Source organism: Aegilops tauschii, chromosome 6 (genome assembly GCF_002575655.3).
Source record: "Aegilops tauschii subsp. strangulata cultivar AL8/78 chromosome 6, Aet v6.0, whole genome shotgun sequence".
NCBI lineage: Eukaryota > Viridiplantae > Streptophyta > Magnoliopsida > Poales > Poaceae > Aegilops > Aegilops tauschii.
The window spans coordinates 84,081,079-84,096,711 of NC_053040.3; the positions used below are offsets into that span (position 1 = coordinate 84,081,079).

The 15,633-nt window shown below is 46.7% G+C and overlaps 1 pseudogene; it reads right to left on the minus strand.

Annotated features, from left to right (window-relative positions):
• Positions 1–15,633, minus strand: part of LOC141025539 (alpha-amylase/subtilisin inhibitor-like) — a 94,464-nt pseudogene that overhangs the window by 7,439 nt on the left and 71,392 nt on the right.

The window sequence follows — 15,633 nt, forward strand, 5'->3', positions numbered from 1 at the left end:
CCAAATGCCCGCTCGACATCCTTCCTGCAAGCCTCCTGAACCTTCGCAAAGTGGGACTTCTTACCTCTGGCATAATGTTTGAGATAGTCTTCACAAATGTAGACCATCTCGAATAGATGCCATCAGCTAGGTAGTACCCCTTGTTGTAGTGCCGCCCATTGACCTCGAAATTCACCGGAGGAGAATGACCTTCAACAAGCTTGGCAAAGACAGGGGAGCACTGCAGCACGTTGATGTCATTGTGAGTTTCTGGCATACCAAAGAAGGAGTGCCAAATCCAGGTCATGTGTGGCCACCGCCTCAAGTACCACAGTGCAACCGCCTTTGGCATCTTTGTATATCCCCTGCCAAGCAAATGGCCAGTTCTTTCATTTCCAATGCATGCAGTCGATGCTTCCAAGCATACCAGGAAATCCTCTTGCTGCATTCTGTGCTAGGATCCGAGCAATGTCTTCCGCATTGGGTGTTCGCAAGTATTGCGGTCCAAACACAGCCACCACTGCCCTGCAGAACTTGTAGAAACACTCAATGGTCGTGGACTCGGCCATGCCCCATAGTCGTCGAGTCAATCATCGGGAGCTCCGTATGCAAGCATCCTCATAGCTGTCGTGCACTTCTAGATTGAGGTGAATCCAAGTTTGCCAGTGCAATCCTTCTTGCACTTGAAGTAGCTGTCGAACTCCCGGATGGAATTTACAATTCTGAGGAAAAGCTTTCGGCTCATCCGATAACAGCGCCGAAATACTTTGTCGCCGTGCAGTGGAGCGTCGGCGAAGTAGTCGGAGTAGAGCATGCAGTAGCCTTCCAGACGATGTCGGTTCTTTGCTTTCAGCCGCCCGGGCGCCGAGCCACCTCGCCGCGGCTTTTCATTGCTCGCGAGCAGGCCGGCGAGGGCGGCGAGGACCATGAGATGTTCCTCTTCCTGGACGTCGGCATCGGCTTCCTCCTCCAATAGCGCGGCGAGCGCCTCCTCGTCGTCTGAGTCCATCGCCGAGCATAAAAATCGCCGAACACCTGGCGGGCATGGTGGGCGCACACCCACCGGTATACCGCCCTGCGCGGCCGGAGCGCCGAAAAACTCGCCCAGACTGTGGTGGAGAGGCTACCGCGGCGAAACCTTCTCTCTTTTCTGGCGGGGAATGGCCTACCTAGCGGTGCTGGGCGGTGGGCGGCGCCGGGATCGGCAGGGTGGTGGCCGAGCGCGCGGGGGTGAGAGGCGATCTGGACGATTGGCTTGACTTTTCGCCCGACAGTGTGGCCCAGGCGTGTTTTACCCTTGCGCCGGAGCCCCCGAGCGCCCCCCTGTGCGCTGGGTTCGGCCTGCGATCGCCGGGCCCAAAAATGGGCCGAGCCGGCGGATTTCGACGTCTTGAGGGCATGAGTGCGGGGTTTTTTTGGCGCCGACGCGTAAAAAAGGCGCCTGGGGGGAGGCTGTTGGGGGCGCGGCTGGAGATGCTCTGAGACAACGGCCACTCGTATTGCCGCTCGCCGGTAGCATGATGTGGTAGAGGCTGTCACTTGTTAGAGCATCTCCAGCCGCGCGCTTTTAGCGCCGGCGCCCGAAAATCGGCCCAGTCGCGCCCCCAGGATCTCGTTTAGCGCCGGTTTGGGCCGAAATAGCAGCCGGCGAACCCGAGCCAAACCCAAGCCCCCGGGGGTCGCCTGGGGGCGCCGGCCGAAGCGAAAAGGCACGTGGGTCCGCTCTGTCGGCGAGAGGAGGCCCTTTTCCCGCCGTTCCTCCCCCCGCTTTCCCCCCTCGGTTTCCCTCCCATTCTCTATTCCTCCTCCCATTCTCCTCCTCCTCCCCTCCAGCCGGCCGCCATGCCGCCGAAGAAGTACGTGGCCCCCCGTGCCGCTACGGATGCCACTGCCGCCACCACCACTACAAAAAAGACACATCCGTGACATTTTGGGCCGAACGAATTTTTTTGTCATGCTTACGACACTTCTGTGACGATAATTGTGACAAAACCCGGTATCATCATAGATGTGGTGGGCTCCTACTTCTATGACAAAAATCATGACAAAAATGGGCTTTTCGTCCTGGGCGGGCCAGAGACGCAGCTGCATGACATTCTTTGGGCCGTCCATGACGGAAAATACTGTGGTAGAAGCGAGGGAGAGGAAAATATTGGGGTGTTCCCAGTTACGGTGGGTGGTCGGGGGCCGAGCGATGCGCGTTTCTCTCGTACATGTACGCGCGTGGGTGCGAGGCGTTGGGCTCTAACTGAACCCGAGCGAGGCGTTCGCCTACTGAACCCGAGCGATTGCACTGCAGAGTACGTGTTACTGAACCCGAGCGATCGATCGGTTTGGCGGTTAACTGAACCCGATCGAGCGATTCCTTCGCTACTGCTGCTAACTGAAGCCGATCGAATCTGCTGCCTCCTTCCCTTGATGAACAGTGAGCGTTGTTGGGGGGTTGGATGAACAGTTCCCGGTGGGGGGGGGGGTTGGATGAACAGGATCCCGTGGTGTTGCTGCTGGATGAACAGGACCCCGATCGATCTAGCCGGTTGGGGGTGGATGAACAGGACCCCATGGAGGGCTGGATGAACAGGAACCCGTGGAGGGCTGGTTGAACAGTAGGCGGTGGAGGGTTGGATGAACAGTAGCCCGTGGAGGGGTGGTTGAATAGGAGCCCGTGGAGAGGGCTGGTTGAACAGTAGCCGGTGGAGGAACGGTGGAGGCTAGATGAACAAGAGCCCGTGGATGAACAGTGGCTGGTGGAGGCAGGAGGGCAAACGCCGTGGATGAACAGTCGCAGGTGGAGGCTGGAGAAGGTCGACGGTGGATGAACAGTAGCCCGTGTAGGCAGTCGACAGTGGAGATGAACAGTATCCCGTGGAGTCCCGTTTTGCAGTACACCACACCCCTCCCGATGAACAGGACCTCCGTTTCGACCGTAGCGCTCCAACACAAGTCCGTTTCCTCCGTTTTACGGTACGCCACACCCCTCCCGATCAACAGGACCCAGTTTCAACCGTAGAAGGTCCAAGAGAAGTCCGTTTCCTCCATTTTGCGATACGCCAGACCCCTCCCGATGAACAGGATCCCGTTTAACCGTGGCCGGTCGAACACAAGGCCGTTTCCTTCGTTCCGCGGTACGCCAGGCCTCGTTTCGATCGGCTGTTCCATCCAAGCCGGTTGGCTCCCGATGAACACGACGACGCAGTTTCTTCGTTCCGACCCAGCCATGTACATGAGCCCTGGCCGTACGTATGCGCGAGTAGGCGTTCGAGACCCCGCCCATATGTACGTACATGGCCGTATTTTTTGGCGTGTGGCTGTTGATGACCCACAAGTATAGGGGATCTATCGTAGTCCTTTCGATAATTAAGAGTGTGGAACCCACGAGGAGCAGAAGGAAATGATAAGCGGTTTTCAGCAAGGTATTCTCTGCAAGCACTGAAATTATAGGTAACAGATAGTTTTGTGATAAGATAATTTGCAACGAGCAACAAGTAACAAAAGTAAATAAAGTGCAGCAAGGTGGCCCAATCCTTTTTGTAGCAAAGGACAAGCCTGGACAAACTCTTATATAAAGAAAAGCGCTCCCGAGGACACATGGGAATTATTGTGAAGCTAGTTTTCATCACGTTCATATGATTCGCGTTCGGTACTTTGATAATTTGATATGTGGGTGGACGGTGCTTGGGTGCTGTCCTTACTTGGACAAGCATCCCACTTATGATTAACTCCTATTGCAAGCATCTGCAACTATAAAAGAAGTATTAAGGTAAACCTAACCATAGCATGAAACATATGGATCCAAATCAGCCCCTTACGAAGCAACGCATAAACTAGGGTTTAAGCTTCTGTCACTCTAGCAACCCATCATCTACTTATTACTTCCCAATGCCTTCCTCTAGGCCCAAATAATGGTGAAGTGTCATGTAGTCAACGTTCACATGACACCACTAGAGGAGAGACAACATACATCTCATCAAAATATCGAACGAATACCAAATTCACATGACTACTAATAGCAAGACTTCTCCCATGTCCTCAGGAACAAACGTAACTACTCACAAAGCACATTCATGTTCATAATCAGAGGAGTATTAATATGCATATAGGATCTGAACATATGATCTTCCACCAAATAGACCAACTAGCATCAACTACAAGGAGTAATCAACACTACTAGCAACCTACAAGTACCAATCTCAGACTTAGAGATAAGAATTGGATACAAGAGATGAACTAGGGTTTGAGAGGAGATGGTGCTGGTGAAGATGTTGATGGACATTGGCCCCCTCCCAATGAGAGGAGTGTTGGTGATGACGATGACGATGATTTCCCCCTCCCGGAGGGAAGTGTCCCTGGCAGAACAGCTCCGCCAGAGCCCTAGATTGGTTCCGCCAAGGTTCCGCCTCGTGGCGGCGGAGTCTCGTCCCGAAAGCTTGCTTATGATTTTTCTTCGGACGAAAGACTTCATATAGCAGAATATGGGCAACGGAGGGCCACCAGGGGGCCCATGAGGCAGGGGGCGCGCCCAGGGGGGTAGGGCGCGCCCCCCACCCTCGTGCCCAGGGTGTGGGTCCCCTCTGGTATTTTCTTCGCTCAGTATTTTTTATTATTTCCAAAAATAACTTCCGTGGAGTTTCAGGACTTTTGGAGTTGTGCAGAATAGGTCTAATATTTGCTCCTTTTCCAGCCCAGAATTCCAGCTGCCGGCATTCTCCCTCTTTATGTAAACCTTGTAAAATAAGAGAGAATAGGCATAAGTATTGTGACATAATGTGTAATAACAGCCCATAATGCAATAAATATCAATATAAAAGCATGATACAAAATGGACGTATTAGCTGTATGTACGTGTACACGGTTTAGACGGGACAACCTGAACTGCTATGTGGAGGGCTCTACTATGACATGTGCCACTACTTACTCGGCCACGTTTCATCGTTGCAGAGCGACCAATCGACCAGTATGTACGTACGCGTTCGCGACAAGACAGACAACGGTACGTACGCTTCGACCGGGTGGGTCCCAGCTGTCAGGGAGCACAAGGACGCACTTCCTTGCGTGCGAAGATATAGCTGCTCGGTCCTAGCTGTCAGGGGGAGGAATCATTTTTATTTTGCGAGTAATAAGGAGGCACTTCCTTGTGTTCGAAGATGTAGCTGGTGGGTCCAGCTGTCAGCCTCCGCCTAAAGTCCTCTTTCGATGGCCGTCCTTCGTTGACCACGTTGACCATGCCGCGCCGAGAGCACCAAGGCGGTGGACGACGGTGATGCCTAGGAAGGGAACGACGCGGAGGCGGGGAAGACGCGGTAGTGGATGCCCACGTGGTGGGGAGTACGTGGCTTGACTGCTTCGGCTGTGGTGTGAAGCTAGCGTCGCCGAACAATAACAGGAGGTGTGGGTGAGTATAGAGAGATGGCATGGCCAGCGGTGGCAGCACAGCCGGACACGGGAGGCAGGGGCAGGCGGCATGGCCGGCGCTGGTTTGGGCGGCTGGAGCAAGAAGACCAGAGGTTGAAGAAGCACGACAGCCGTTGGATGGACATCGTACGGTCACTTCAGATAGAATCATTTATATTGACTAACCTGACAAAGCCCATGGTACGCGTCAACTTAGTAGGCCCATAGGTCAGCCTCCGAAATGGTGCGCCCCAGATGTCAGGGGGAGGAATTGTTTTTTGGGCGGCTGAAGCAAGAATATCCGAGATTGAAAAAGAAGCACGACATCCGTTGGATGGACATCCAACGGCCACTGCTGCTAGAACTGTGTGTTGACTATAAGTTGACAAAGCCTTGCATGCGCGTCAACTTAGTTTTTTAGGGGACGCATCAACTTTGTAGGCCCACAAGTGTGTGGCAGAGAACATATAGCCCATTTATGATTTGTAAGAATGTACAACCCATTTTTGAATTCTAATGGAATTTACTACAGCCCATTTACAGTTTGTTAAAAGTACAACCCATTTTCTAGCTAGGACAACGATTAATAATTTCAACCAACCGCTCAAAACAGAATTCAATAAAATTTCTCACATTTTGATGGGATCCGAAATATTTTTATCCCTAAATTTCTAGTCAGGTTAAAAATAATTTTAAAATATATTTGTATTACGTAAAAATCCAATGAAATATTGCGCGCGCAACAATTAATGAAATTAAAATTTTCAAAATCCAAAAATATTCTTTTAAAAACTAATTACGTGTTTGGTGCATTCTTTTATAGTTACTGCCCAGTTTTTATAATTACATCCATTTATTATTTCTTAAAGCCCATTTTCTTGTTAAGCCTAATGCATCCCTCCTAGGAAAGATTTGTAGCCCAGCGGGACGGAGAATAACAAGTTGACCTTGCCTGGTTATTTCTCAAAAAAAGTATAGCTGGGCTAGTCATTTTCAGCTTGAAAAAAAATTAATATCTGGGCTGGATATCTGTCCTAGGCTAGACGGGCCACAACCCGCCCAGTTAATACCCTGCTCTCCTCTGAACAACAACAAAAACATCGCTCAAGAAAAACTCAAAAACACAAATACTGCTCGAGCTGCTTGGTCCCAGCTGTCGGCCGCTCCTTGTGCAGTTCTCTCGTTTATTGAGTACATAGGTTGACAATGGTGTGGGACCGTGATGTCAGGAAACCAGGAGGAAGCAAAAAATTATAGTTGTATATAATAAGGAGACACTTGCGTACGAGCGGGGAACGCAGTATTTCAAAAAATTTCCTACGATCACGCAAGAACTATGGCCCTGGTGGGTCCCCACTGTCATCCTTGTTGGGGAACGCAGTATTTCAAAAAATTTCCTACGATCACGCAAGATCTATCTAGGAGATGCATAGCAACGAGCGGGGAGAGCATGTCCACGTACCCTCATAGACCGAAAGCGGAAGCGTTAAGTAACGCAGTTGATGTAGTCGAACGTCTTCGCGATCCAACAGATCAAGTACCGAACTCACGGCACCTCCGCGATCTGCACACGTTCAACTCGGTGACGTCCCTCGAACTCTTGATCCAGCTGAGGCCGAGGGAGAGTTTCGTCAGCACGACGGCGTGATGACGGTGATGATGAAGTTACCGACGCAGGGCTTCACCTAAGCACTACAACGATATGACCGAGGTGGAAATATGTGGAGGGGGCACCGCACACGGCTAAGAAGCAACTTGTGTGTCTATGGGGTGCCCCCTCCCCTGTATATAAAGGAGTGGAGGAGGGGGAGGGCCGGCCTCATGGGGCGTGCCCAAGGGGGGGATTCCTACTCCTAGTAGGAGTAGGTTTCCCCCTTTCCCTAGTTGGAGTAGGAGAAGAAGGAAGAGGGAGAGGGAGAGAAGGAAAGGCCCCCCCCAATTCGGATTGGGCTTGTGGGGCGCGCGCCTCTCACTTGGCCGCCTCCTCCTCTCTTCCACCATGGCCCATTAAGGCCCATTAACTCCACGGGGGGTTCCGGTAACCTCCCGGTACTTCGAAAAATGCCCGAACTCATCCGAAACCTTTCCGGTGTCCAAACATAACCTTCCAATATATCAATCTTCATGTCTCGACCATTTCGAGACTCCTCGTCATGTCCGTGATCACATCCGGGACTCTGAACAACCTTCGGTACATCAAAACACATAAACTCATAATACCGATTGTCATCGAACGTTATGCGTGCGGACCCTATGGGTTTGAGAACTATGTAGACATGAACGAGACTCATCTCTGGTCAATAACCAATAGCGGAACCTGGATGCTCATATTGGCTCCCACATATTCTACGAAGATCTTTATCGGTCAAACCGCATAACAACATACGTTGTTCCCTTTGTCATCGGTATGTTTCTTGCCCAAGATTCGATCGTCGGTATCTCAATACCTAGTTCAATCTCGTTACCGGCAAGTCACTTTACTCGTTCCGTAATGCGTCATCCCGCAACTAACTCATTAGTCACATTGCTTGCAAGGCTTATAGTAATGTGCATTACCGAGAGGGCCCAGAGATACCTCTCCGACAATCGGAGTGACAAATCCTAATCTCGATCTATGCCAACTCAACGAACACCATTGGAGACACCTGTAGAGCATCTTTATAATCACCCAGTTACGTTGTGACGTTTGATAGTACACTAAGTGTTCCTCCGGTATTCGGGAGTTGCATAATCTCATAGTCATAGGAACATGTATAAGGTATGAAGAAAGCAATAGCAACAAACTAAACGATCATCGTGCTAAGCTAACGGATGGGTCTTGTTAATCACATCATTCTCTAATGATGTGATCCCGTTAATCAAATGACAACTCATGTCTATGGCTAGGAAACTTAACCATCTTTAATTAACGAGCTAGTCAAGTAGAGGCATACTAGTGACACTCTGTTTGTCTATGTATTCACACATGTACTAAGTTTCCGGTTAATACAATTCTAGCATGAATAATAAACATTTATCATGATATAAGGAAATATAAATAACAACTTTATTATTGCCTCTAGGGCATATTTCCTTCAGTCTCCCACTTGCACTAGAGTCAATAATCTAGATTACACAGTAATGATTCTAACACCCATGGAGTCTTGGTGCTGATCTTGTTTTTCTCGTGAGAGAGGCTTAGTCAACGGGTCTGCAACATTCAGATCCGTATGTATCTTGCAAATCTCTATGTCTCCCTCCTTGACTTGATCGCGGATGGAATTGAAGCGTCTCTTGATGTGCTCGGTTCTCTTGTGAAATCTGGATTCCTTTGCCAAGGCAATTGCACCAGTATTGTCACAAAAGATTTTCATTGGACCCGATGCACTAGGTATGACACCTAGATCGGATATGAACTCCTTCCTCCAGACTCCTTCATTTGCTACTTCCGAAGCAGCTATGTACTCCTCTTCACACGTAGATCCCGCCACGACGCTTTGCTTAGAACTACACCAACTGACAGCTCCACCGTTCAATATAAATACGTATCCAGTTTGTGACATAGAGTCATCCGGATCAGTGTCAAAGCTTGCATCGATGTAACCATTTACGACTAGCTCTTTGTCACCTTCATAAACGAGAAACATATCCTTAGTACTTTTCAGGTATTTCAGGATGTTATTGACCGCTGTCCAGTGATCCACTCCTGGATTACTTTGGTACCTCCCTGCTAAACTAATAGCAAGGCACACATCAGATCTGGTACACAATATTGCATACATGATAGAACCTATGGCTAAAGCATAGGGAATGACTTTCATTTTCGCTCTATCTTCTGCAGTGGTCGGGCATTGAGTCTGACTCAACTTCACACCTTGTAACACAGGCAAGAACCCTTTCTTTGCTTGATCCATTTTGAACTTCTTCAAAACTTTATCAAGGTATGTGCTTTGTGAAAGTCCAATTAAGCGTCTTGATCTATCTCTATAGGTCTTGATGCCCAATATATAAGAAGCTTCACCGAGGTCTTTCATTGTAAAACTCTTATTCAAGTATCCTTTTATGCTATCCAGAAATTCTATATCATTTGCAATCAACAATATGTCATCCACATATAATATTAGAAATGCTACAGAGCTCCCACTCACTTTCTTGTAAATACAGGCTTCTCCAAAAGTCTGTATAAAACCATATGCTTTGATCACACTATCAAAACATTTATTCCAACTCCGAGATGCTTGCACCAGTCCATAAATGGATCGCCGGAGCTTGCATACTTTGTTAGCACCCTTTGGATCGATAAAATCTTCTGCTTGCATCATATACAACTCTCCCTTCCAGAAATCCATTCAGGAATGCAGTTTTTACATCCATTTGCCAAATTTCATAATCATGAAATGCGGCAATTGCTAACATGATTCGGACAGACTTAAGCATCACTACGGGTGAGAAGGTCTCATCGTAGTCAACTCCTTGAACTTGTCGAAAACCTTTCGCAACAAGTCGAGCTTTGTAGACAGTAACATTACCGTTAGCGGCAGTCTTCTTCTTGAAGATCCATTTATTCTCTATGGCTTGCTGATTTCTACCTCTTGAGCATGTGTTAGTTTTCCCTTGAAGAGGAAAGGGTGATGCAGCAAAGCAGCGTAAGTATTTCCCTCAGTTTTTGAGAACCAAGGTATCAATCCAGTAGGAGACTACACGCAAATCCCTAGTACCTGCACAAACAATTAAGAACCTTGCAACCAACGCGATAAAGGGGTTGTCAATCCCTTCACGACCACTTGCAAAAGTGAGATCTGATAAAGATAAAAAGATAACTATTTTTGGTATTTTGGTTGTATAGATTGAAAAGTAAAGATTGCAAAATAAAATAAATAGTAAACTAGAATTGTAGATCAGAAACTTATATGATGGAAAATAGACCCGGGGGCCATAGGTTTCACTAGTGGCTTCTCTCAAGATAGAAAATTCTACGGTGGGTGAACAAATTACTTTTTTCCAATTGATAGAAAAGTGCATAGTTATGAGAATATCTAGGCATGATCATGTATATAGGCATCACGTCCGTGACAAGTAGATCGAAACGATTCTGCATCTACTACTATTACTCCACACATCGACCGCTATCCAACATGCATCTAGAGTATTAAGTTCATAAGAACAGAGTAACACATTAAGCAAGATGACATGATGTAGAGGGATAAACTCAAGCAATATGATATAAACCCCATCTTTTTATCCTCGATGGCAACAATACAATACGTGCCTTGCTGCCCCTGCTGTCACTGGGAAAGGACACCGCAAGATTGAACCCAAAGCTAAGCACTTCTCCCATTGCAAGAAAGATCAATCTAGTAGGCCAAACCAAACTGATAATTCAAAGAGACTTGCAAAGATATTGAATCATGCATATAAGAATTCAGAGAAGAATCAAATATTGTTCATAGATAATCTTGATCATAAACCCACAATTCATCGGATCTCGACAAACACACCGCAAAAAGTATTACAACGAATAGATCTCTAAGAGAATCGAGGAGAACTTTGTATTGAGATCCAAAGAGAGAGAAGAAGCCATCTAGCTAATAACTATGGACCCGAAGGTCTGTGGTAAACTACTCACACATCATCGGAGAGGCTATGGTTTTGATGTAGAAGCCCTCCGTGATTGATTCCCCCTCCCGCGGAGCGCCATAAAAGGCCCCAAGATGGGATCTCACGGGTACAGAAGGTTGCGGCGGTGGAAATAGGGTTTCGTGGTGCTCTTGGATGTTTTCAGGGTATAAGAGTATATATAGGCAAAAGAAGTAGGTCGGTGGAGCTACGAGGGGCCCACGAGGGTGGGGGGCGCGCCTACCCCCTGGGCGCGCCCTCCTACCTCGTGGCCACCTCGTGGCTTCCTTGACGTCCACTATAAGTCTCCTGGATTGCGTTTGTTCCAAAAATGATCATCGCGAAGGTTTCATTCCGTTTGGACTCCGTTTAATATTCCTTTTCTGCGAAACACTGAAATTGGCAAAAAAAACAGCAATTTGCACTGGACCTCCGGTTAGTAGGTTAGTCCCAAAAATAATATAAAAGTGCATAATAAAGCCCATTAAACATCCAAAACAGATAATATAATAGCATGGAACAATAAAAAATTATAGATACGTTGGAGACGTATCGCCGATCATCGAGGAAGTCAACAAAAGTCCACACTTTGTTCTCATACATGGATCCCATCTCAGATTTCATGGCCTCAAGCCATTTCATAGAATCTGGGCTCATCATCGCTTCCTCATAGTTCGTAGGTTTGTCATGGTCAAGTAACATGACCTCCAGAATAGGATTACCGTACCACTCTGGTGCGGATCTTATTCTGGTTGACCTACGAGGTTCGGTAGTAACTTGATCTGAAGTTACATGATCATCATCATTAGCTTCCTCACTAATTGGTGTAGGATTCACAAGAACTGATTTTTGTGATGAACTACTTTCCAATAAGGGAGCAGGTACAGTTACCTCATCAAGGTCTACTTTCCTCCCACTCACTTCTTTCGAGAGAAACTCCTTCTCTAGAAAGGATCCATTCTTAGCAACGAATATCTTGCCTTCGGATCTGTGATAGAAGGTGTACCCAATAGTCTCCTTTGGGTATCCTATGAAGACACATTTCTCCGATTTGGGTTCGAGCTTATCAGGTTGAAGCTTTTTCACATAAGCATCGCAGCCCCAAACTTTAAGAAATGACAACTTGGGTTTCTTGCCAAACCACAATTCATAAGGTGTCGTCTCAACGGATTTAGATGGTGCCCTATTTAACGTGAATGCAGCCGTCTCTAAAGCATAAGCCCAAAACGATAGCGGTAAATCAGTAAGAGACATCATAGATTGCACCATATCTAATAAAGTGTGGTTACGACGTTCGGACACACCATTACGCTGTGGTGTTCCGGGTGGCGTGAGTTGTGAAACTATTCCGCATTGTTTTAAATGAAGACCAAACTCGTAACTCAAATATTCTCCTCCACGATCAGATCACAGAAACTTTATTTTCTTGTTACGATGATTTTCCACTTCACTCTGAAATTATTTGAACTTTTCAAATGTTTCAGACTTATGTTTCATTAAGTAGATATACCCATATTTGCTCAAATCATCTATGAAGTTCAGAAAATAACGATATCCGGCGCGAGCCTCAATATTCATCGGACCGCATACATCAGTATGTATTATCTCCAATAAATCTGTTGCTCGCTCCATTGTTCCAGAGAATGGTGTTTTAGTCATCTTGCCCATGAGGCATGGTTCGCAAGTACCAAGTGATTCATAATCAAGTGATTCCAAAAGTCCATCAGTATGGAGTTTCTTCATGCGTTTTACACCAATATGACCCAAATGGCAGTGCCACAAATAAGTTGCACTATCATTATCAACTCTGCATCTTTTGGCTTCAATATTATGAATATGTGTATCACTACTATCGAGATTCAACAAAAATAGACCACTCTTCAAGGGTGCATGACCATAAAAGATATTACTCATATAAATAGAACAACCATTATTCTTAGATTTAAATGAATAACCGTCTCACATCAAACAAGATCCAGATATAATGTTCATGCTTAACGCTGGCACCAAATAACAATTATTCAGGTCTAAAACTAATCCCGAAGGTAGATGTAGAGGTAGCGTGCCGACGGTGATCACATCGACTTTGGAACCATTTCCCACGCGCATCGTCACCTCATCCTTAGCCAATCTTCGCTTAATCCGTAGTCCCTGTTTCAAGTTGCAAATATTAGCAACATAACCAGTATCATATACCCAGGCACTACTGCGAGCATTAGTAAGGTACACATCAATAACATGTATATCACATATACCTTTGTTCACTTTGCCATCCTTCTTATCCGCCAAATACTTGGGGCAGTTCCGCTTCCAGTGACCAGTCCCTTTGCAGTAGAAGCACTCAGTCTCAGGCTTAGGTCCAGACTTGGGCTTCTTCACTTGAGCAGCAACTTGCTTGCCGTTCTTCTTGAAGTTCCCCTTCTTCCCTTTACCCTTTTTCTTGAAACTGGTGGTCTTGTTGACCATGAACACTTGATGCTCCTTCTTGATTTATACCTCCGCAGCCTTTAGCATCGCGAAGAGCTCGGGAATTGTCTTATCCATCCCTTGCATATTATAGTTCATAACGAAGCTTTTGTAGCTTGGTGGTAGTGATTGAAGAACTCTGTCAATGACACTATCACCCGGAAGATTAACTCCTAGCTGAGTCAAGTGATTATGATACCCAGACATTTTGAGTATATGTTCACTGAGAGAACTATTCTCCTCCATTTTACAACTGTAGAACTTATTGGAGACTTCATATATCTCAATCCGGGCATTTGTTTGAAATATTAACTTCAACTCCTGGAACATCTCATATGCTCCATGACGCACAAAACGTCGTTGAAGTCCCGGTTCTAAGCCGTAAAGCATGGCACATTGAACTATCGAGTAGTCATCAGCTTTGCTCTGCCAGGCGTTCACAACATTCGGCGTTGCTCCTGCAGCGGGTCTTGCACCTAGCGGTGCTTCCAGGATGTAATTCTTCTGTGCAGCAATGAGGATAATCCTCAAGTTACGGACCCAGTCCGTGTAGTTGCTACCATCATCTTTCAACTTAGCTTTCTATAGGAACGCATTAAAATTCAAAGGAATAGTAGCACGGGCCATTGATCTACAACAACATAGACATGCAAAATACTATCAGGTACTAAGTTCATGATAAATTAAAGTTCAATTAATCATATTACTTAAGAACTCCCACTTAGATAGACATCCCTCCAATCATCTAAGTGATCACGTGATCCAAATCAACTAAACCATGTCCGATCATCACGTGAGATGGAGTAGTTTTCAATGGTGAACATCACTATGTTGATCATATCTACTATATGATTCACGCTCGACCTTTCGGTCTCAGCGTTCCAAGGCCATATCTGCTTATGCTAGGCTCATCAAGTTTAACCCGAGTATTCTGCGTGTGCAAAACTGGCTTGCACCCATTGTATGTGAATGTAGAGCTTATCACACCCGATCATCACGTGGTGTCTCGGCACAACGAAATGGCGCAACAGTGCATACTCAGGGAGAACACTTATACCTTGAAATTTAGTGAGAGATCATCTTATAATGCTACCGTCGAACTAAGAAAAATAAGATGCATAAAGGATAAACATCACATGCAATCAATATAAGTGATATGATATAGCCATCATCATCTTGTGCCTTTGATCTCCATCTCCAAAGCACCGTCATGATCACCATCGTCACTAGCTTGACACCTTGATCTCCGCCGAAGCATCGTTGTTGTCTCGCCAACTATTGCTATCACGACTATCGCTACCGCTTAGTGATAAAGTAAAGCAATTACATGGCGATTGCATTTCATACAATAAAGCGACAACCATAAGGCTCCTGCCAGTTGCCGATAACTATTACAAAACATGATCATCTCATACAACAATTTATATATCATCCCGTCTTGACCATATCACATCACAACATACCCTGCAAAAACAAGTTAGACGTCGTCTACTTGTTGTTGTAAATTTTACGTGGCTCCTACGGGTTTAGCGAGAACCGTTCTTACCTACGCATCAAAAACCACAACAATTTTTCATCAAGTGTGCTGTTTTAACCTTCAACAAGGACCGGGCGTAGTCACACTCGATTCAACTAAAGTTGGAGAAACAGACACCCACTAGCCACCTGTGTGCGAAGCACGGCGGTAGACCCAGTCTCATGAATGCGGTCATGTAATGTCGGTCTGGGCCGCTTCATCCAACAATACCGCTGAATCAAAGTATGACATGTTGGTAAGCAGTATGACTATTATCGCCCACAACTCTTTGTATTCTACTCGTGCATATAACATCTACGCATAGACCTGGCTCAGATGCCACTGTTGGGGAACGCAGTATTTCAAAACATTTCCTATGATCACGCAAGATCTATCTAGGAGATGCATAGCAACGAGTGGGGAGAGTGTGTCCACATACCCTCGTAGACCAAAAGCGGAAGCGTTAAGTAACGCGGTTGATGTAGTCGAACGTCTTCGCGATCCAACCGATCAAGTACCGAATGCACGGCACCTCCGCGATCTGCACAAGTTCAGCTCGGTGACGTCCCTCGAACTCTTGATCCAGCTGAGGCCGAGGAAGAGTTTCGTCAGCACGACGACGTGATGACGGTGATGATGAAGTTACCGACGCAGGGCTTCGCCTAAGCACTACAACGATATGACCG